The sequence below is a fragment of the Grus americana genome, chromosome 9 (assembly GCF_028858705.1).
Source record: "Grus americana isolate bGruAme1 chromosome 9, bGruAme1.mat, whole genome shotgun sequence".
Taxonomy (NCBI): Eukaryota; Metazoa; Chordata; class Aves; order Gruiformes; family Gruidae; genus Grus; species Grus americana.
This window is the reverse complement of record NC_072860.1, coordinates 10,469,103-10,493,773: the sequence shown is the minus strand read 5'-3', so window position 1 is coordinate 10,493,773 and position 24,671 is coordinate 10,469,103. Positions and strand designations below refer to the sequence as shown.

Below are 24,671 nucleotides of genomic sequence, written 5' to 3'. Positions count from 1 at the left end.
CATAACTGTGCAGTAAAATTTGATAGGTCAAAGTGTAAATTAATCCTAAGTTATATGAAAGTCTTTCCTTGAAAGAGGCCATAAATCTTAGCAGTACACTTCTACTACTACTTAGAATGCAGAAAAAGACCCTCAGGGTTTTTTTATGGGGGAGTGGGTAGGGATTGTTGATGGTTTTTTTTTGGGGGGGGGGGGGTGAGTTTGGCTTTTTTTAATACTGAATAAAAGCATATAAAGTAAAGCTTGCTTACTAACTTAAGAACCAAACAGAAAAAAACACCCAGTTTTTCTTCTTTGGCCAGGAGAATACTTTCTTATTAAATTTTGAAATACTTATATTAAAAAAAAAGTCAATATTTACTATTCTGTGAACAGTCTTTAATGTTTGCCATTTGAACCAGCTCTGAACCTTTTTTTGTTCATTTTAGAGAGCGTCTAGTGTTTCCATCCGATGCAATGAAAATACTCTTAAATGTTGATACTGTATTTAGTGATTAAAATAAATGAGTTTGAGCTTATTTAAAAGCCATTCTTGGTGGGTGGCAAGAAGAGCACTAAAAGAATACAAACAGAGGGGTTGGCAACATGATGAGCACTAACACTGTAGGCCTGAGCTTAGAAGTATTAGGATTTTGGTTGGTTTGGTTCCAGTCACAGCATGCAACACAGAAAAACGAACGTATGGAGAAAACTTCCTTTGCTTTTTGTCCCATTCTAGGATGCGCCTACCTGAGCAACTCTGGAGAAACTGACTTTTCCACTCTCTCAACAATGTTATTGCTGTAGCGATGGGGAAGGAGGATGATGGTGATGTGGATTGATTTGTGACTTCTTTTTGCTCCCTAGAAATTATCAGCTGTAAGGAGTGAAGGAAGGAGGGGGGAATGAAGTCTTCCTCAAACCTGTTTGTTTTTATGGAAGGCCCCAGTATAAAGCTGCTTACGTTGCCTTGCTGGTCCATTGGTAGCCATACCACTCCTTGAAATATTACATTGCTACAATTTGGTCTGTGCAGGGACGGGGTCCTGGTGATGGCTGACCAACCTCTGAGGGCAATGTGGAGCCTACCTCTGTAGCACAGGGAAGCATGCAGAGGCCACCTGATCCTGTGTGTTGCATACAAGTGCTCAGGGATAAGCATCAACATCTTTTGATCAAGGGTGGCTGAAAGTACGTGTCTGAGTATGCTTTTGCTGGAGAGAGCATTTAACAAGTGCAGCATAAGAGGAGGTGCAAGATGCTGAGATTCTCTCTGTGGCTAAGCAAAGCTGTAAACTGCATGCCAGCAGTGATGAATTCAGTGCTCTCAATTTCCATTCAAGTGGCCTTCCTACTTAAAGCATAGGTATTACTCTTCTGCGGATGGATGCTTACAGATAACGCTACAACCTGATCACTACTGAAGGAGGAGAGCTAAATCTTGCAGCCTAGAAGACTGTAGTAACTTTGTTCAGTTTCTCTGTTTCTGTGGAAGTTGGGGGTTTTTCCAACTATATTGGTAGAGCAGAAAATGAAATCCAATCCAATTTCCTAATATATATGTATTTCCATTGGCAGTTGGATTTGAAGCTTTGCTTGGTTATTTAGCGTTGAGAGGTTGGCAAAAGCTGTCCGAAATACTCCTCTCTAATAATGAGGTGACTGACCGTAACATAGCATGTCAGGAAGGCAGCTTGGGCAGCTGCATTGTTCAAGCAGCTAGAGGCATAGGAGAGGCAGTGGAAAACATGCAGCTCCAAACCGGCTGGAAAGAGGGGACAGACAGATCTACCGTCCCCAGCTGCTGCTGCAGGATGTTACCATGAACAGAAAACATGCAGCTTGGTTGTATCAAATGTAAAAGGAGCCTGTTAGAAAGGGAGAAAAACATCTGATAAGCTGTCAAATAAGCTGTATTCCGAGTTCCAGCTAGTGTGGGGATGGCAACCTGTCTGTTGCACTTGAGGTTATAATGGCAGAATCATTTTAATAAAAAGGTGAAGTGCTGAAGGCTACAAGCCTCCATTTGCAGGCTGGATCCCTGGCCTCTCCCTGTCGCAGGTTACTGGTGCTGCAGAACATCAGACATCACAGTATTTCCACGGTAGCCTTGCTAATCCAGCTGCTGCAGTCAGGAGTGACCATAGCCTGGTCACATGCGGAGATTGCTGAAGCTACTAGCTAAAGTCTTGCCGCTGATACTGTGCACAGTTAAGTTCTCATCCCTGAAGTTCTGTGAGCAGAAAATTCCTGCTGCTACTCTTGGAGAAGTATGTGAAATACCTACCTAATCTCTGCAGCCTCTCCATTCCCACAAACCACAGGGTGCTTTGATGGGCATGGTTGTCCTTTCCTGGGTGTTCTGCAATAACATATTCATTATGAGAAGACTGGAGTCTTGTTGTATAGTTTCAAAGTTAACTTTAACACCTCCTTGGAAGTTATCTCAAACTGTGAGATTTGTGGCTTTTTATATTTAGCTCAAATTGTCTGCTATAATTGGCATTTAGACTAGTTGTAGAAGGGTAGCTGGCTCCCTGTGAAATGCGCTTGCATTTCATGTTACTTAAAAACATGCATCTGTCTTTTTGTCATCTCAAAATCTGCTTTGCAGGGTAAGATTTATTGGCATAACTCTTTCATTTGCTTCCTTTATTTCCTTACTTGAGTAAGAATGAGATTAATCTCCCCCAGCATCTTCTTACTTGGCTACACACTTGTCTTGACACCCCACCCCCCTCTGGTGGTGCTCAGCTTGGCTTCTAACTTTAGTTTCACATAAACAGCCAGCCGTGGAACCTAGAGGTATTGGTTTTCATTGAAGCAGATAGGAAAACTCCAGCAAACATGGAAGCTCTGCTGAAAGAGACACACACAGCTGTGCTGCAGAGTACACCCTTACGCTGTGCTCTGGCGGCATGTTGACTTGATGCAGTCTTTTCCCCAAAATATCGTATCTTCTAATTATAGAAGGAAGCAATGTAATTACATAGTTGCTTGACTTTGACATTTTAAGAAGAATGAAAATATCTGCGTGGCTGTGATGTTTTATGTTGGTAGTTGTTCTCAATGCCTCGTTAGGGCCTTTGGGTGATATGGAAAGAAAAATTAAGTTGATGAATTCTTTCAAAATATTCTGTGACCAGTGTGAAAACAAAATACAGTGAAAGTCAGAAGTTTCTATCTCCTCCCCCCCCTTCCCCCCCCGTGATTTTTATTAACTTGCAATTCAGTTGCACTATCTCAAGGTTAGTTGTAGTCTTTCCAAAATTACAAAAATAGATACAACTAGAATGATGGCTCCCAACTGATGTGCAGGGACGTGCAGAAGAGCCAACAGCCTGTTAGATATGCTTTGAAATGTGAAGTAAGTATAGCTGTCTCTCTGAAGTGTTGCGTTCAGTTGATAAGCACACTTATGGAAGGATGTTGGCAAACGCGGGTAGGTATATCACGGAACAGTTACAGGATGGAGGAGGATGCTGGGAAGAAGCACTGCTCGGGAAAGTTAAATACATGGGTGTCAGGTACTCATCTGGTGTGAATCTTATGTGGTGCTTTGTTTTGTAGTGATGTGAACTCATGTTGTTTCTTCTTAGTATAACTTAGAGCTCTTATCTTCATGCAAATGTTTGCATGTTTGTGGTAACTAGAAAAATTGCAGCATAATGATGACATTAGTGACACGTATAATACTCTTGCTTGTTCTTTATTATATGTGTTTACTATAAATATCTTGCTGTACATGAAACAGTACTAACACAGTCTTTTCACTTTTTTAAAAGAAATCTCCCCCATTTGATGATTATGCTCTATATTAGAAAACCCAGTGCTATGGTTTGCTATTATTAATGTAATTCTTCCTTTGGAGGAGCTATTTGGCTTAGTTACACTCTGTTCATATGATCTTTGTTCAGTTGTAGCGTAGAAATAATTGTTCATGCATACCAAAACATACAGGAGGTGCAGCAAGGTTTCTGAATTTGATTTGCTACAGCTGCTGTGCAGTGGTTAATATGTCAGGATGTTCACCAGCTGCTGAAGTGTGCACACAGGCACCCCAGTTTAACTTGGGATTGCAGCCTGGGGATTAGTGCTTGTCTTGTGGTTTGAACCCGAGTATCTGCTTTATCCAAAAGAAAGGTATACATGAAATGATGGAAGAAAAACGTGAAGCATAGGAGTTGTTAGAGTTGTTGTTCTCTGCTGAGAATAGAACATGTTTAGTAATGGCCTTTCAAAATTATAATCAGTATTTTTCACAAATGATAACATAAACTAAGTAATCCATTCCAATACTCTTGACTCTCCACCACCCAACTGATAAGTTTAAAAATAAAGTAGCTGCTGCAGAAGGAGCCGCACGTTGTGGAGCAGGGAGTACAGCTCGTTTCCCAAGCTGGAAAGGGGCCAAATCCACAGAAGGTGAAGAGGGGCTGGTGGGGCCTCTCTGCTGTAACCGAATCCAAAGAACAGATAAATTCTTTTCAAAGTCAAAGCAAGTAATGAGTTCCCTCCTGCTATACCAGTGTTATACCAATTTATAAATGGCTGCTGGTTTCATGTCATCTTTACAGCCTGAAAGATGGAGAGTCTTGAAATTATTTTATATAAAAAAACATAGATTATTTTATTTTTATGTGTACTAGATTAATTTTTTGTATTTTAATTTATGTTGGCATACGTGGGTACTAACACTTTATTTGATCTTCACAGAAACAATTGCTACCAACTGCAGAGAATGGAAGGCCAAATATTGCTTGTTCACATAGTTTGATTTTAGTATTGTGTATTCCAGGGCCTCTTTTAAGCTTTTTTTCTGATAAAGGTTAAAATCGCAGAAAGTAAATGTCACAAGAGACCTGAGCCTCTATAGAAGCTATATTAAGTTAAAATCAAAACTATACCAAATAATTAAACTCAACCTAAAAAGTACTAGAAACTTTGTTTGCAAGTGAGCTGCCAACTCAGTTGCTACCAGTGGCTTATTTTGTAAGGTGGTAGTGGAGATATCATTTGGCAACTACAGGTAATTTTGGGATACATGGGGAAAAAAATCATCAATTCCTGTTGATTTCAGGTAGGTTTGCAAACAGTGAATTGATATTATTTATGAAATGTCTGAAATCCCAGCTGCAAGTTCTGTGTGGATTTATTTATTAGAATCTGCAGACATACAGCAGATTATATCTGTGGGTTTGTAACCACATCTGTTTTCCCATTTCGGGGAAACCTAGCTTCTTGCCTAACCCAGCTTCTTTTGGATACCTCTATAGTGCATGTTACAGAATTATATTTAAATACTGTTTTGCTGCAGATGAAGGCAAAAGGTAAGCTAGCTGAAAGTACTTAATGTATTTTGAAGCACTGTTGATCACAAAAAGATTGTCCCTCAACTGTTAAGTGATTTTAGTATTTATGTTTTATCTTTCAAAAGGTTAGCGTGTAAGCTGCTTCAGGACAAGAGTGATGAGAGCTTTCAAAGCTTCTGGATCATCTGTTTTGAGTGCATTATTTTCTAATGATTGATAAATCGGTGCACATAATTTTTACCTGTAGTTGGTACTGACATGAAAGATAGCACATATTGTAGACATTTGAAGGAAATGCTAGAATAAGTCTGGCTTTATGCTAACCCGTGTCAACAGAGTAAGAGTGCTTGGATATGTTATGTGTGTATATGTATATATTTATATGTATCTCTGTGTACCTATGCGTGTATCGAGAGAGGAGAACTGTTTTGTGGCAAATGAAGGCAAAAAGTGGGCTAGCTCACATAAAACCGCACATTTAAGCATGATTGCAATATCAAGGTTGCTTGGGTGGTGGGATGGCTAATCTGCAGTAGGGTGAAGCCTGCCTTTTTCTCCCTGCCACCTGGCAGCAGTAGCCTTTCTAGTTGCTATACCCTTTCACACTGCAGACTGAAGTTTACTTTGCATAGCATTGCAGGAATTGCAGTGCTTTAAAACTACTGTTGTTTTGTCCTTCATTCAGGCACAACATTTTAGAAATACAATTGGAAAAGGAAAATGCAGCTGTTTTCTGTGACTAATGTTATGCTCATCTGTGGCCTCTAAGTAACGGGTACTTGTTTACATATTACAGAATATGGATTAAAATTTTATAAACATATTGTTTATAGTTGCATATTGGTTAACTAAATAAAAGAAAGAAAAGCACTATTGGTTTATGGAAATACTCACCCTAAGACAGTCATTGAAGTCAAAAGAAGCAGCTGGCATACAAGAATGGGAGCGAGGAGTCTGTGCTGTACAGACTTCCCTGCCCATAGCTCAGGTACCGGCTCTCTCTATGCTCAAGTCTGTTTGTTACTGCTAATGACTTCTGCTTACTAAATTCAGGGTTTGTTGTAAATGAAGGTTGCACCATTGTTTTCCTGTAACTGAATCTGACTTTTAAACCCTTAAGTTAAGGGGAAGGTCTTCTTTAAACCTTTTAAAGCAATATGTCAGTAGACATCTGTGTTCTTCCCTGGTTTAATCACTACATCTAAATAGGAGCTGTGGGTTGTTTCCTAAACCGTGTTCTCCCTTCTTAATTTTCTGTTAATTTTGTTATCTCACTTTCGATGAAGCATGGCTTTGTTTAGTGAAGTGGGTTAATATTTTCTATATTTCATATACATCGTATAACTGAAGTGGCCAGTTCAATATCTAAACTATAGAGCTTTGAAATCTTACACGTGTCTGAATATATTATTACTTTTTGTTGTCAAAGATTGCTCTGACTGAAAGAACAGTGCAGAAATATTTGGTTGTCTGCTCCTCTCTTGAATGTTTAAACTGAGAAATAATATAGCAGCAGCAAGGAGGCATCTGAGCACAGAAAAGGAAATAAGAGTACAGAAGCATGTGTGGATGTATTCTTAAGCCCATCTGGAAGACACTTGACAAATAAAAATAGTAGCAAAAGAGAGGATTTTGTGGTTTTTTTAATAAAAAGCTGTGTTTACAGTTATGCAAAGCTTGTGCTAGCAAAAATCTGATTGTCTAAGATGAGCTAGCTTTAAAAGAATCATTATGCTGTGCCCTGTAAGGAAGTTTAGAGTATTTTAGCTAAGTTGCTTATTCTTTTGAAAACGTATATTACAAGAAGATTTTCACTTAAAAGGTCATGTGAATGTCTGTATTGTCTATATTTTGAATGGTAAAATAGCAGAACATGTAATTTGCTCATTTTTTTTTGACGACTTTCAGTGCTTAAGGCTGAAATTTCCCATGCTTGTTACCAGTCCCTTCCAGTCAAAATTCATTGAAAAGCCTTATCGAAAAGAATTTAACCATTGTCGATGAGATGAGAACAGTATTACTTTTTCATCCCTTCCAAGCAATTCTTTGGACAGCTCTGATGTTTTGCAGATTTTGAAGTGACCTTGAAGTTTAGAAGGAAGTAATTGCTACATTTCAGGTGTTCTATTTGTTTGAAAGCCATGCTTTGTTATGTCAATACTCTAAGGAACTGAAAAATGCCGAGTTGCATTTACAGTAGAACTTGCTACACCTTTTGGTTATTATTTTTAAAAGCCGTGGCTCTCACTGTGTGTGCTTCCACAGACCCTGATGCATCTTTTCCTAGCAACTAGGGCTTTTAGCTAGAAGAGAATCACAAACAAGAAGGAAAGTTTGAAAGGTTGGTTTACCTTGCTGAAATACCAGGACTCTGACTTACAGACAGAAAAGGTTCCTGTGTATTTCATCGTACTGTCTCTGTGGAACAAGATGCCTGCTGCAGAAACTCTGACTTCTAATTGTCACGATTCTTAATTAAAATTAAACATTGCATTAAGCATTATCCATAGTTGGTAACTGGAAATGAAGTAAGTTTGAAAAGTTGAAAGGAATGTTTTTTGAAGAGAAAGGAATATGCAATTATTGAGACTGGAGAAAATGTAATAGAAAACAGTCATTACCAATGTAAGGTATATTTATCTGTAGATAAAATAAGTGTTATTTGTTTTTTCCTTCTCCTTCCAAGATGATTCTTACTTCTAAGAGTCCTGGGAATCATAAATTGTGTCTGACAATATGGAGGTTTGGGGGTCGGTGTTTGGTTTTGTTTTTTAACTGAGGCAGGGAGCTGTTGTGGTTTGGGATTTTTTTCTTTCCCCCAGTAGTGCAATTGAACTTTTACTTTTTCATGCTGCTATAGCCTACTTTAGCTCCTTTTTGTGTATATGCGTACTTATACAGGCAGTGGTGATATACTCTTACATTTTGTACAATGCATGTGAAAAGTAGAAAACTCACGTTGCAGAAAAGTGATAAGCAATATACCTTCTGATAAAATTCTAAACGGCAAGATATATATTTTTTCAATATGACAACATAGTTGCAAAGTTGTTTTCTTTTGTTCCTTATGTGATTTAAAATGATGAAATGTACTTAAAAAAACAATAATATGAAAAATCTGCTGTTATTGGAAAACAGATGGACAAAATAATGTAGACTGAGATCTCTTTGGTTGCCGTGCTGTGTGGTTGGTTTTTTGTTTTTTCTTCCAAAAGGCCATGGAAATGGAAGTTATATAACAAAAATGCTAGCTTTATCTTAATTAAAGCCTTCATTTAAGTGAACTGGACCTAAAATTAGACTTAGAGTATTTTTGGCTCTGGCATGAAAATACAGATGGAAAGTAGAAGTCAAGATACTTTCTGCTGTTCTTCATATGTTCTTACTGTATGTAGCAAGGACATTCAGAGTCCCTACCACTGCAGCTGCAAAGTTTCCAAACATATACAAGAACTTAAAAACCAAATGCAGTATTCTGTTGGATAAGGGAAAGGATATGGGGAGAATTTCCAATAGATAGCTTCTGAAAGCAGAAGAGGTTTTAAAAGTAACCGTGCTGTAAAGCTTCCTTACTGTGGAGTGTTGGCTTTGGAAGTAACTTACTACTAGGTGTCATCAGTGGCATAGCTGCTTAGTTGCAGTCTTAGTGTGGTTTGAGTTACCTTTTATAACAAAGATCAGAGTGACGAGAACTTCCTTGAAAATTGCACTGTTGCTTGTCACAACCATTGATATTTTTAAAATATTTTTTAAATTTTTGGTTTAATTTTTTCCCTCTGCATTTCAAGCTGCCTTCTCCCATCTCAGGCATATGTTTGATCTGCACTTGTTCCTTGAAGTATAATGCAGGCTTCTGTTTTTTAAGTTATATCTATAAGGTTGAATGGAACATTACCCTCCTTGTTTGACCTCCCACATGCAATACACAATCCATTAAATCTCATATAATATTTAAGAATTTAATACATTCTTTGCATAACATAACAGTAATAGTACTGACAAAACACTGCTCCAAGCAAAACTGCTTGTACAAACCGATGATCTGTGAGCAGTGGAACTAATGAAGCCCTGTTTCCTATAGATTTGTTTTACATGTATTAACTGTCCCTTTCGTACCTGCAGTACACCCTCTGCCGGGGCTGTTGAGGAGATGGGTGCAGGGGCCGCTGGTGGGTGCTGACCACTCTGCTCTCTGTGGAACACGCAGGTTAAAACTGTGCCTCAGAAAAGGAATCCACTCAGCTGTGGATTTTTACAAAATGTACAGCAGCTTAGTGTAGCTGAAAGTTTATGTCTTTGCCAAAATTAAACTGAATTTTACATCCTGTTCAGAAGGTCTGCTCTCTATTCTACCAATTCCATAAGCTCCATTTCTTCAGGAAACCAGACCAAAGAAACCAGCACAAGCTAAGGTTTCTTCAGTGTGACACAACGTATTTTGTCTTCTTGGTGACTGTGTTACTTGCACTGGGTTAGTTGTGCTGTCCATATCCTCCGTTCCTCTCCCGTCACTTCATTGTCTTTGGGTTTTGTGCTGGCTCTATTTCTGCTTTGCAGCAGACGAACATCTTTGCCCCTTGACTGGCTTGTGTTTAGCTGCCAGTTGGGCGATCTGCTGAGCGGTCACTGAAGGAGGAGAAAATACTTATGTGCTTAGAATAGTTATTTTCAGGGTATTTTAGTCAATGGCTTTTCTGTGACATGGCTGAACTATAACATAGACTTCAGTAGTGGGATACGCAGTTGTTAGAAGATCTGATGGTGAAAGGAAGCACCAGGTAATGTCCGACTCAGTACTTTGTCTTGTGGACCTTGACTTCTGTATGCCAAAGTTTTTCCTAATCTTGCTTGCTTCTCCTTCTAGCACATTTTAGATTTTGAACGCTAAATGCCAAAAGTATGCCTAGTTTTGGACATCAAGGAAACTATGCTCCATCATCGACGCTAATTTAAACAGTGCTATAGTCAGTAAGACTAGCAGTTTCAATAACTATTTGTCAGATATTATTTTGTCAAAGTATTTCTAAAACCGTTATTGGTGCTTATCTAGTATAATATTAAACTTCTTTTTGTTTCAGGAAGAGACTTTGTTCTGTGTCATGTGTGCTTGAGTAACTTTTTGAATGAAGTTGATAGTAAAGGATGATTAATAGGATTTATTTTGGGGAGAGGTTTAAATGTAGCATCAATTACTTTTGTAATCGGTGAGACTCACAGCAGTCCAAGATAGTTAAAAATTTCTCTCTTGGTTAAGAAGATTGAGCAGCCAATGGTACAAATTCATGTTGTAGATTATGAGAACATGGAGAACTTTCCATTTCATGAGATTATATGGTATGGTCATACAGCGTAATAAGGCTGAATTTTTATGTATTTTGTCAAGGTTAATGTTCAGTGTATGTTTTCAATCATTGATTAACCGAGATATTTTAAGGAGATGTGATATCATGTACAGATCCTTTTATGTGCATGCTAAGCCCTTAATCTGTATTACTATATGCTTTTAATTTTCAATTGACTTATACTAATAGCTTCTAAAGGGTTATCCTTCATACTAGGTTTGACAACTGATTTGTGTGTCACAATAATACAGCATCTATTATCTAGTGAGATTCTTATTGATACTGTTGTAAACAACTTCATTATATGGGAAAACTTTCCACCTGGCATTTGTTTTTAAAAGAATTTAAGGAAGAATTATTGAATTAAAATGCCTGACTGCAAATTCTGAGATGAGAAAAACTTTTACCTACTTTGCTTTTGCTTGTGTAATTATACAGTTTCATAATGCTAGATTAGTGTTAAAATTATATCAGATAATTAACATGGCTCTTGATTAGTTTCCCATTTGAAATCATGGCAAGTGAACAAGTGAAGATTAGTCCATTTAAGCTGTTAGTAACTTTAAAATATAATATTGGCAGTCATTGAGGCTTTTAGGATTTCACTGAATGAAACTCTAAAGAGCAAGCAGTAAAAGACTTGGTTTGTCTGATTGGTCTTTATAATTTGGATTTAATTCACAGCTGTATCCAAATGGGGCTCCCCCCTCCCCAAGGGCCTGCCAGGTGCTGCTTCCTCTGTCCATAGACTTCAAACTTGAGATAGTTCCATTGTTTTGGATCAGAATTATGTTCACTTTGTGCCCTTTCATCTTTTTTTTTTTGTTTCATATTTACAGTTTTCTTGTTACTATGGTTTCTGGAAACAAATTGGATGACAATTGTTTTGAAAACCTAATCTATATACAAACAAGTATTTCAGCGTTTAAATGGTCCAGTGAATAGTTTAGCCATGAACTACCTCAGAGCTCATTAAAGTGCTCAGCATTGTTTTTGAGGTTAATCCCGTTGCAGTCCAGAGTATCTTGATTGCTAAATCAGTGGGAGTAGAACGGTAGAGCTCTTGCTCTACCAGTAAAGGCTTATTTTCTTATGTTGGAGTTTTGTTTCTTTCTCCAGCTAAAAATTCTGTTCGCATATAGAGTTTGCTTAATTTTATAAATCTGTTTTAATGTGGAATAATGCTTGGCAATATATACAGACACAAAATCCTCAAATGTTATTTTTTTTCTTAAGCATTCATACTTTTGCCCCCACCCTCGTGCATGTGCTTTCTTGTAGTAAGAAACTAGTGTTTCCCACATATAATGTATTCTTCAGTTTGTAGGTAGTGTTCAGGGAAGGAAGCATTTTTTGAGGTTTTTTTTTTGTCCTCAGTGTATGGCTGGCCTGATGTTTTATTTATAGCACCTTGACCAGATGCTGCCCTGCATCTGTTGTCATGTGGGCACTGTCGAGACACTTACCACCCGGCTGTCTGGCCCCTGGCACGGTCTGAACTCTTCTGTCAGGTAGCAGTTCTCATCTCACTGAGATTTGGGAAAATTAAGGCACAAACCTAATTCCCTAGATGTTACAGTGACTGTGTGTGTTTGAGACGTGATGACTTCCTCCTCCTCACAAGATAATTTCATGTAGAAAACAGATGGGGTAGATATTTTATCTTGTTTTACGTGAGACCAAGACAAAGTAACTTGAGTAAAACTATATAGCAACTCAAACCAAGGAGCAGAATTAGATTTCGGGTCTTTCTGCATCCAGTTGTGTGCTTGTCCACCTGCTTCTAGGTTGTATGCCCCAACCGCAGCACTTTATTGTTGAAGAGCTTTTTTGACCATGGCTGATGCTTTGGATTTCTGTTGTCAGCTTAAGTGTGGAAGGATTCTGAACATCAGGTTTGAAGTGCTGGGAAGATGAAAATGCCATATGACTCCACCTAGAGAAGTTTTGCAATTTATGGCAGAGAGAGAGAAGGCAAAAAGGTCGGGTCAAATGAGTGCAAATTGTGGATGTTTGTGGATGTACGTGAAAATAAATATATTCATACTGAAAAAAATTTATGTCAGATGTCATAGACTTGTGAGATTTATTATATTCCTGGTCTACGAAGGAGAAAACAATGGGTCAAAGCAGTTATGTAATTCATTTGATGTCAGACTGATGGTGGTATCTTGGTGAAAAGTTAAATCTGTGGTTAAATAATTGTTTTCTAGTCCAGCTTCAAGTTGTAACAAACTTCACTGTTGCTCTTTGCCTTTTACCAAAGGCCTTCTCCTTTTACTTTATTAACGCACTATCTCTAGTTTGTTTTCAACTGTTAATTTCTGCTGTATGGTACAGTTTTTGTATTAAGGCAGAGCAAACAGTGTCAAAATAATGGATGCTTTGTATCTACCTTGGATTTCCAAACTTCTTGTTACAGTTTTGTCACCTTTATAACATTTGTTTGCTCTTATCCCCTTCTCTGTTTTCTTGGCATGTTTTTTGGAATGTGTTTTCCAGCACCTCCTTATTATCCTTTTTTGATATTTAATGTGCTGTTGTTGGGAATTGAGGAAGTGTTTCATCCAAAATCACTGCAGAACTTCCTTCCCACGCTGCTGCCAGAAGTGCTGCAGACTAGCTACTTAATTTGCACTGGCAAAATTTCAAAGGGAAGGTCAGCTGGCCAGGTTATCCCCCTGCAGGGCTTCTGTATGTCTTCCTTTTAAAGGCCATTTTTCTTCTGTCTGTTCTACTTTTCCCCCTTACTTGTCCACTGGGAGGAAAATGGCTCCCGCTAAGCTGAATGGTGTGAATCCTTGCCTTAAGGTGGAACTCTCACAATTTAGCGTGCATCTCGAGAATAGTTTCAAGGTAGTTGAGACTATTTATGCAGGGTTTTTTAACATGTTGTCAGAGAGAAGTAAATCTGCCAGAAAATGAGCATTGTAAAGTCAGGTCAGAAAAGCACAGGAGAAAGGGGCAATGTTTGGCTGCAGGAGTGGGGAACCAGACCACAATGCCAGAAAGGCATGTGAAATACAAATTCACAGAAGGATAATGAAAATGAAAATTCAGCAGCTGAGATCTTTTCTGATTATTTGGTAGTGACACTGGGTGTTATGTGTTGCTGAGCTCCACTGCTGATGTAATTTAGTTGATATAATATTAGCACAGCTTCAGTGCACTCAAGTTTGGTCAAATTTAATTGTGTATGTTGTAGCTAACAAGCTGAGGGTGTGTGAGTGCATCTAAAGGCACACAGATCATCTGCTTCCCCATCGGGAGAGCAATTGTAATGATTCCCAACATTGGTGAGTTTCATTGAATTCCAAACTACCATAAAAGTAATTAAAGAAAAATGTGCAAAGAAAACTCCTTTGAGAAACAAATCGTATAATGAAGTTGTGTTTCTGGATTCCCCTTATTAATATGGTTGATATATGGTTATATGTTTCATAAAGATAAATACTGAGCAGTGTTTTCCTCTTTCAAGGATACAGCCATACAAAGCGTGCTTCATCATTGCTTTCTTGAACTGTGCGTGATTTATTGGGTCATCAGGGGAAGTGTGAATGCCCCAAATTCTTAGGGGTTAGACTCTGATAATTCGGAGAACTGACGAGTACAAATTCCAAAATAATGAATGACCCTGGTTGTTGAATTTGCAGGTTTCTTTGAATCTTAAAAACAGAAGCAATGTTGTCCTGTGAAGGCTGAAGCTATTAACTAGATGATAGGTTTTGATATCCCTTCTCATTATTGCAGTCTGGGGGAGGGGAGAAGACCCCGGGCCAACGGTGGGTTTATCTGAGGGACATCAAACACAAACAATGCTGCCAAGAGTATTAGAGAAGCATTATGAGAAGATTTGGGATGAACTCGGAGTATTGATCTCGTGAGATCCTGCATTCCCTGGCTTCATGGTAACATCATTATTTTCAGTCCTGAAACAAAGGGAATTTCTCTTCATGTAAGCTGGACTCAACCTTTAGCAGATTACTCAGCTGGACTGTCAGTAAAGGAAGGGGAGAGATCCAGACCTTCAGTCCTTAGAAAATTGACAGAAACAAACGTGAGAATGGAACTTACAATGTAACACTTTTTAATGAGAGATACTCTTCCCATGTTTTCCATTTCATAAAAAACAAACAAAAATCTAGGGCTGCATCTTGGGTTTTTGTAACTTGCAACGTTGGACAGTTGTTTTGTTTTGTAGCTTAGCTGCATCCCTGCAAGAAAAATTGTAGAATTTCTTCACAAAACAGATTAGCCAATTTAAGCTCTTTCTTTCTAGACTTAGTCATGTCTTCTTTCTTTTAGTCTTCAAGAAAAACAAAAAAGTCAGTAACTTTTTTTTCCAAAATTGAAAAGATGAAATATTGAATCAGAAATTCAGTACTTGGGTCAGTCAGCTTTGTTCAAATCCGTAACTGCTGCTGATTTTGTGTAATAGAGCAGGAAATCCCTTAAAATATTTTTTCTACATACAAACTCGGTGAATTCCTTTTCCCAGTATCTTTATATACTGGAAAGAGAGGAGAGCTGGCTGCTTTCCTTCTCTTTACAGGTGGAAACAGCAACTCTGACCTCCAGCAGTGTCAGTCTCTGTCTAGGCGCAGGCAGTGCCGGGCTTCCTGTCTGTGGCAGCAGCCTTTCCTGCTGACCTCACTGATGGGTTTAGTTTTGTCTTGAGTGAGTTTAAATCAGGTTGACATGCTGTGAAGTTGAAATCAAACATACAAATTCGTTGCTGGGCAGAAGCTCACCCAAAGAATATAAGGTTTAGTTTGTGTTTTCCCACTATACTTACACCCCAGGAAACGGGTTCTTAAATGCAAGAACCTGGTTCTGCTCATCATCTTATTTTAAAAGTCTCTTAGTTTTTGTTTCTTCCCACCTTCTCTTTCTAGGGAAAAGAGGAAGACCTTCCTCTGTGGTGAGGATGACTTTTTTTTTCAGTGCTGTACATGAAGGGAGTGAATTTTGTCTGAACTCTCAGCAGAAAGGCTGTACCGTCTCTTACTGGTCCTTAGGTTACTCCATCAGTGAATGATTACCTGTGTGAAGAGGAAAAAGGGGGTGAAAACACCAAATCCAGTTACTAGGAAAGGACTTAGTGAAACCAAATTGTCAGTAATTCCCCACTTACGACGTTCACAAGAAACTGAAATAGGCATTTTGGGGTAAAATGAAGAAAAGGTTATCTGGGCTTATTAAATGTAGATTATAGCCTGTCAAGTTAAATAGCAATGTTGTAATTACCTTGTTTAGTTCTATTTTGAATTCCTTTTGTTAGTACTCAGGCTGCAATTAACATACTAGAGCAACCATTGTTTCTTTTTGCATTCCTTTACTCTTTCAACGGTCCATGTGAGATTGAGGAAACTGTACAATGTATTTGCATCTCTTTGAAAAGAAGTTATTTGAGCTAGTTTAAATTTTGGTTGATGTTTTTAATTTATCCGAAAGGGATACTTCCCATATCTGTGAGCACATTAGTAATGCCAAGAAAAATGTAAACAGACACTACTTATGATCATCAGTATGGTGAACACAAAAACATGTGGATAAGTTCAGCTTTTAAGTAGGTGTGCACCGTTTCATCATAATTAAGTGATGACTCATGTAGATGTCACCAAGACAAGAGCTGTAAATGAGCTTTTCAGGACTACTTAATGTGTTTACTTTGTGTCAGATTTCTAAAGACACTTGGTTATACCTGCCCAGACAAAGGGTGCCCAGGCTGCATGCAGACCTCGACTTGTGAAATTCTGCATGAGTCCACTGGTCTATTTTCATAATGACTATCTTTTTCTTTTGAGCTTTTGTTCCTGAGCTTTTTTTGTTTTTACTAGGTAGATGTGTTCATTATGCAGTAAATCGTTGTTTAATCTACACAGAATAGCATACTCTATATGATCCTAAAATAAACAATAAATGCATTTGCTTTTAAAACCTTTTATTTGTAACTAGTATCTGTGACAGAGGAATCTGCAACCAGTCCTTGTTTTCATTGTTTCAGATGAGATGCTGGTGGGATATGTACAGTTCTGCAGAATATGTTTCATTTAGGAAGGTTGATGGCAGAGTTGGGAAGTTATCTTCCTTTCGCAGATCTAGAAAAATCGGCATTTTCTTTGGTCAGGAGTCATCTTTTCATTGACCAGGCTCCGTTACCTGTAGAGTTGTTTCCTAAACGGATGTCCAGCTAACACTGCAAAGGTGTCACAGGGTGCTGAGCAGGTCTGGTGTCGGGGAGCTGCATTTTGCCCTGCCGTATTGATCAGTGACAAAGTGGTTGCATTTAGTTGCTGAGATGATCATGGAGCTTCAACAGCAACTCGGCATTATCTTACTTGTTTTGAAATGAAATGACCCTTTGGAAGAGCATTTCTGTTGGTGGTTTAGGGACAAGACACATAGTCCTTAATAGCAAGTAGAAGTTTAAATTGGTGACTGGAGAGTCTTTTGCTTGAAGATTACTTGAGTTTTCACTTTCATTGCTTTTGATATATTTGTTCTTTCTTGCTTACTTTTCAAAGAGAATGGATTGTAAGGAAGGAGTAAGGATTATACGTTCAGTGTATTTTAACAACACATCTGTTTTATGTGTGAAAATTCTGTTAACTTCAGGAAAGATACATTATTAAATTGTCTAGACGCTCTGCTCTTAGAGAGTTCAGATTTTAAGTACTCCTCTCCTTCTCCAGCTCCCTGATATTGGAAATAAAATGAAGTATCAACTTATTTTTAGTTACTGGATTTAAGAATGGGACTTCGGCTGTAATAGGAACTACAGTTAGCTGTCTCGTATCCAGCCTGGACTACTAGATTTGAGAAGAAAGCGTTGCCAGCTGGAACGTGCGTGAGTTTTATCTGCATGTGTATTGTAACAGATGTTGAGCAGAGACTACTTGTCAAAGGTACCTTGTAGTAACTTTTAAAGATGCTTGTTTGTTTCAGTACATTTTTCTTGCATCACTAATTTTTTCCATAAAGTCAACCACAAACTGTATTATTGGGGACTCCAGCTGAAGCTTGTGGTGAAGAGGAAATAGATTAAACACAGGTTTTCCCTTTTCTCTGGTTGCCAACAGTGATGTCAGTAGTTTTAATGATCCTTACCTCAGCTCGCTGCAGTCCTAGCACTCTCTATTAAAGCACTTGTCTTCTGCACTGTTTTTATGTGTTGTTAAGGAAATGCTGATGGCTGTTGATAAGAAACAGTGAGGTATCCACCAATGACTAAAATTCCGAATAAGGTACTTCCGTCTTGAAACATACTGTAATAATTCACTGAGGGGAGAGGATATTTAGATTGTTTTGTCAAGAATTTGAGAGATATACCTTTAAGTCTAGCAAAGAACATTTGCAGAATAAAATTAAGGATGGGGCTTTTGGCTGTAAGTTATGTACAAACAAGAATTCCCTGGATCCGAGGCCTTGCAGGTCAACTGTATTTCCAGTGACCTCAGAGGAGCAGGTTTGCTCTCAGAATGGCCATTTTCTAGGCAGTTTTGTGTGCATTCAGACAGAGCAGACACCCAATAGCCCAGGTTGTTGTTCTCAGTTACACGATTTTTGTTTTGTGGAAAGAGATTTGTCAGAGGAATTGGAGATGTGAAAACAAATCATTGCAATAAATAACCTCAGAGGGTCTGTAGCAGACAGTCTAAATTTTTTTCCCTCACAAAATCGGAAGAAACAAAAGCTACCGATATATTTTTATCAAAAAGTGACAGATAGATTTCCATGTTGTACTGTTGCAGATATGGGAGGTGTAATTACAAGCTTGAAACTGCTCCATGCCCCTGCGTCCTGTCATACCTGCAGCTGAAGTTTGTCTGAAATGCAGTCTGTGCCAGTTTGCGTCCTACGTGATTCTGGCTCTTCATCCCAAGTCTCAAACTCTTGGATATTTCAGAAGCCTGCTGTGTTTTTTTCATTCTTTTTATACATGCGCAGGACTGTAACATGTGAGCATCTGGGCTTCTGTAACTGTGGGTTTCCTCAGTATTATTTTCTTAGTGAATTCCTCCAGGAAGTGTTTTGCTTTTCAAATAGACTTGTTATTCTCTTTCTTCCTTTGCTCTTCTGACTCCTGAATCCAGGAATGAATGCTCTCTAGTAGCAGTTGCGATGACGTCCGTCTTGACTGCATTAGTTGAATTGGTGAGGATTTGGGTTGGACAGACCGTTTTGTTCAATACATGATGTATTTCAGCTCGATGACCTGAATACTAGTGAAGAGGTGTAATATTTGGTCCTGATACTGCAAGTTATTATTTATGTACTTAAAATCTCTTAGCAGAATAAGGTCTAGCAATGTAGAAAAGCTGCATTTGCTTTCCTTCCGCTTGCCTGTACGTGCAGGGCAGGTCGGGCTGTGGGGCCCTGCTGCTGGGCACCCGACTGTTCCCCTGGGCCCACTGGACAGGAGCTGGGTGTGAAACACCCACCTCAGATATGCAGCACGCAAGTCACGCACGCTTTGCTCCTCCATTTTAAATGAAGCCATTTCTCCTTTGTCGTCTCGTCTTTATTAATAAAGTATGGCATTACTGGCTAATTTTAGGTCCAACGTAGCTGAAAGCTGCAAAGCTATGTGAAGCTGTATATAGATATTTGGGTAGGAACATTCCAGTAGATCGCAATGTGAGTGCAGAAGAAAGTTGAAAGTAAATAAGAGATCTGTGAGATAATTCTCCAGGGAGTTTTCACAGCATACCACACATCACTTGCAGGGATAAGCTTTCCTTTCACTTGAAGGACCACACAAAGTAAATTCTGTTTCTTGGGCAATGAAAGAATATAGGACAGGAGGTCTTTTCAGCTTTTTTACTTCAACATGTCTATGGGAAGCCTTTATTTGTACTGAGGAAAATGCACTGTTTACCTATCTTTTCAGGAGCATAGTTAATATCGAATATAGAAATAGACACACTTTTATGTAAAATCTAAGTCTTGCTTCATCAGATTTTAGATGAAACTCCTGAAATGTAAATGACGGTAGTCCTCTAACCCCAGTTAAAACAAAAATAGTATTCATTTCACTGGTGCGTTGTTCAGTCCCCAGTGGGTATGGCTGCATGCGACTGTAGTGCGAAGGGAGGAGGACGGGGCTGTGGTCTGCGGTGGCTCGGGGATTGCGTGCTTGCACGGCCGCCCTGTGGGCAGCGGGGCTGACACCGGTGGCTGGCAGGAGGCCCTTGCTGTGCGTGTGGCCAGCCATTGCAGCAGGGCCTGGAGTGCAGCAGGGAGGCACCCCATGATGCCCTGGTGTGCGACCCCAACCCTGCATCCCCCAGCAGGGACATCACTTCCCACCGGGGGACGAGGCATCTGCCGCGGGATTGCTGCGGGACACGAGGCAGATCGGCATCGAGAGTGCCCTGCTGTGCACTATGTTGCTCATGATCAGAGCCCTTGTACTGATGACTTGCCTGGGTAACATCAACTGAAAGGCAGAGTTGAAAGGACTGGTTGACAGAGACAGTTACGCTATGTGCTGGATCAGGGAGGCTGGAGCCAAGAGATGAGGAGGACTGGTGGGACAGGGTCAAAGGCAGCTTCTGACATCGATTCCCCAGTAAACCTGTGCTGTGGATTATTAGGGTTGCAGGACCTTGTTATTCACCCAGTCCTCTCTCAGAGAGAGAAGCAGAATGTAGATAAATTTATGGACTTTACCAGGATTTTCAGGATACTGGCTTTTTTGTAACTTCTATGTCAACAGGGAATGGTAATGCTGCACCCCTGATGCTCCATTCCTTGGTCATCCTTCCCATGCAAGCCATGACATTTGCAGGTGGCCAGGAAGCCCTACAAAGAGGCCTTATATCTAATGAATCTTTCTTGTAGTGGGTAAAAATGCCAGCAGCAGGCTAATGGTTTGAGCTTTTCTTTCTCTTGTCACAGGAGCTTGTCAGAGTTAATCAGTATGGACACTTAAATTGTTTCTGCTTAGGTGAATCTCTTGCAAGTTTTAAGTGTATTTCTGAGTGCTTTGAATTTTGTTGCCAACATCTGTTTTAAATGCTTTTGGGATTCAGATGCTTGAGTACGGTTCAACTGTATATGCCATTTTTTCAAGGTGCTAACATTTTCAGTTTGGATGATAACTCTTTTAAAGAAAAAAGGAAAAACAACAAACCAAAAAGAAGGGGAGGGAAATAATTACAGAAAAGCTTTTAAAGTGCCCATGATGCTAATTTTCTTTCTCTTTCAATTTCAGAATGATGACCTATACAACCTCAGCAAATCCTTCTTTTAACTCATGGGTATCAAGACTATAAATGTTTCATGCTATCACAACTAGGACCTCACCTCCTCCTCTTCCTCTGTAAATGGGTACGATGCATCCAGTTCAGTTTGTTTACTTTACACAAACCTCAGGAGTTAGTTGACTGAGCTGCACATCCTGTGTTGTGCCAAGCAGAAGCACTGTGACACCTGGACAATGAGTCTTTCTTACTTCATCCTCTACCATAAGGACTTAGCTGGCCACAATGAACTGATGTGCCCACCACTATGTCATGGTGAGAATGGGTATTTTACTAGCACATTTACACAACTTCATTTGCTGCTGAAAACCTGTATGACAAATCATCATTGTAAATTATTACATACAAAACTTAATGTTGGTTGAAGAGTATTAAATATTTAACATAGGTTTTGATTTATACATGTACTTTTTTAATTAAAATGTAACTTTTCCTACAGCACATCTTTTTTGATGTGGAACTGAGGTATATTATATTCTGTTGTAAACAGAGTGGGAAACCTGCTTAAAACAAGGCTTCTAAGAATAGAGTAGGGTACTATTCTTGTTTTAAGATTGTAATTCAGAAAATAATATAATATGAGTCATTGGTCCCTGGGCCTTGATTGTACAGTCATATTTACTGATACTATCAGTTGTAAGATAACCCTGATGTTGAGTTGAGTTCTTTCCAAAAGAAAAATAATTTTGTACTCCTTGTAAAATAATAGTCTGTATTAACTACAATGAAGACAAACATTACTGTACATGGTATTTACAAGTGTCAACTTGAATTCATCAATTGCACAGGAACTGACAAAAAAAAATCAGAAAAAAGAAATCAGAGTCTTCCACTGTATATATTGTAAAGAGAAAAAAAAAAAACAAACAACCAACAGAAAACCACAAAACAAAATGAAAACAAAAAAGGGTGAACTTTTCAAATTGACTCTTTCCCTGGAATGAAAATATGGGTGTTTGTAAATTCTGGAAATCTCTTTCTATATGTAATAAACTAGATACTGTTTTATCTGCTGTAGTGTTTTTTGGGGTGTTTTGTTTTCTTGGTAAGCTGTCTCAAATATCTCAAATTGTCGCACCAGCTTTTTTTGATGTTTCCATTGTGTGTAATTGAGAATGGCTGTGGATCACCATAGCTTAAGAATAAAGTCAAGTGTAATTAGGTGTAGTAGGGAGTATGCTTCCTTGAATTATTTCACTAAAGCTCTCGTTTCAGTTTTCTGGAGAATCTTCAGGATACAGCCTTCCTTCCACTTGAGTAGGTGGAAGAGTTTACAGCAAGTCAAATCACTGGAAGCCACAGCAAGAACAGCCCAGATAATTGTCTGGAAATCAGTGCAAGAGGAAGGATGAGGAAGAATTCTGCTGCGACTCTCCTGTGCTCCACTCTGGTTCTGTGCAGATAGAAATTCTTTTGTGCATAGCATTTGCAGAGCTTTAATTCTTTTTGAGACTGGAAAAATACCAAGATCATGGATTTCCAAGTAAAACGTTGTTGAAGTGATAATTGCACTTGAAGCCATGTCAGGTCCCTGTTGGTCCCTCCTCCTGCTTCAGCGAAGCAACTCCATGGACCAGTGCACATTCAACGGGATTCTTGTTATCAGGACAAGGCAGGCACTCGAAGCACCAGCTGCTCTCCCTGCAGGATGGCTGTCAAACCCTCAAAGAAGGGGTTTCTTTCCCCTGAGATGTTTATGATGTCTGGGGTTAGGCTGTGGTTAATGCAATGGCCTCTTCTGACTGCGGTATAGGTGAGGGGGCCCTTGCACAGCTATTTTTCAACTCTCCTTTTGCTGGAGGCTTACCATTCCCTTAGATCTGCTGGTATTATTGCACCTATATAACCACTTTGACCCTATCAAATCAAAATACTCACTTAAGAAAGGACTTGGAGCTTAAGAATATTTAAACCATTCCAGATCCCTGGGAACAATTACACGAGTGGCGGTGCTGGCAGATTTGAGGATGTTGCATGGTGAGGCCGCAGCCTGAGAAGGACCTGCGACTGCCCAGGGCGCTGCCTTTGGAAATCTTGGCCTTTGCTGACAGGAGAGTCTCCTCCCAAAGAGGCTGATACTAATCGGTAAAAGATAAGAGGCTTTGCTGCTTTTTTTTTTTTTTTTTAAATGTAGGAAGGGGCAAGTTTGATCCTCTGTAGCTTGCCTATTATTCTTGATGAGCATTAGTGTGTATTTTTCCAAAGAATCATTAATATCTAAGAAGGCAGCACTTCCTTTTAAAAGAAAGCCCCATGCATCATATCAGTAGTTAAATTTGTAAGTTCCCCATCTTAATTTTATCTTAAGATCCTTCCTTTTTTTTTTAATGGGATTTAGTTGCAATGAAAACTTGCATATGTTCTGAAGTAAAAACATAAAAACAGCTCACCCCCAACCCCTTTGCCCACAGCCTTCTCCAGCTTAATGAATTAACATAAATGTTCACTGTGTTGATTTGGTTGCTAAATATTAGCCCGTGTTGATGTTCAAGTGCCTTGGATAGAACCGTATTTTATGGCCATTGTGCTTTGCATTGTTTCAGATAATTTGCATACTCTAGCAATTGCTGAAATAATAGGTTTGTAGGTACAGGAAACTAATGTTAAGTTTTAAAGGCATTAGTGAGTACATTTAATCCAGGTAGAAGTATTTCGTAGTGATAAATCTATGAGCAAATTTTGTTCATAAAATACGAATGTTAAAAGCTTGTAAGAATTGGCAATGGTCATTATGGAAGGGAATGGTGGGGGAGAATAGTGCAGATCTGGTGGGTTTCCATTGATGTTCACTGTAAAGTACGGCCAGAGAAACAGCTTGTTAATGATGTTAACTTGCATAGTTTTTATGTTAATTGTTATTTTTTTTCCTAGTAAAATTAAACATGCCTGTTTAGCAAATGTTTTGAAAAGGCTTTTGAAACAAAATGCATTCATAACCAAACCTGAAACTCTTGATTCTTTTCTTGCATAGATTTTTACTCTTATAAATGGCAAACTTTAATAAATAGACCATTATGAAGCAAACCCTTTTAAATTAAAGCATAAATGCCTCAAAACCACAGTACTATCCTATCTTAGCCTTTTATGAATTCTTTTGTTCTGTCTGCCACAGAAGCAATTATCATTTCTCCAAGTTTGAAAATGAGCAAATGGGATCAGTCCTACATCAGCTAGTAAAACTCAGATGTTCAGGAGTTTATTTTGCTTTGAATTTTTTTCAAGTGGAAGTTTCTGGTTATTATTTGAGTTCTTTTCTGGCTCCATTACTGGGACAGCTTCAGTTTTCAAAAAATCTGTACTGAATGCATTTATTAGTGCTATTGGTTGAAAATGAATGGGGTTGGAAAAACCATTTGAAGCAGTCTCCAGGAGCACAAGCAACACTTATACACTTGGGTTTTTGCAAGGATTGCTGTGTTCAAGCTCAATTTGATGCTGAGTTGGCATGTATGTTGTGGAACTCTAAATAAATTTTCATCCTTCTAGTCTTTGATATTAACCTCTTTAATTAGTATTTAAAATGTCATATGTCTCTTATAGTGGTTTTGGTTTTTTTTTTTCCCAGCAAAGGTACAAATTCAGAAAGAAAAAAGGAAACTCGGGCCACGTTTATAAGCATATTCTATTGCTGTAGCCTTACTTGCTGCATATTTAAGAACTAAGCATCCGTGTCCATCTTGCTACCAGCTGACTTTCAGCTGAAGCTATTACTCATGCCCTCTATTTACACTCAAGGGCTATGTTATGAGGAGTATGTGCTTAAATGGGTC

General features: G+C 38.8%; 1 protein-coding gene across 2 annotated transcripts in view; it reads left to right on the top strand.

The window, feature by feature from the left end:
• Positions 1-24,340, top strand: part of IRS1 (insulin receptor substrate 1) — a 58,083-nt gene extending 33,743 nt beyond the window's left edge. Inside the window, exon 3 of one of the 2 annotated variants that reach the window (XR_008578327.1) lies at positions 20,853-24,340. The gene's annotated coding sequence lies outside the window, so the exon portion shown is untranslated. The remainder of the gene's footprint in view (positions 1-20,852) is intronic. The other variant, XM_054835738.1, reaches the window with a different exon arrangement.
• Positions 24,341-24,671: the final 331 nt, after the last annotated feature.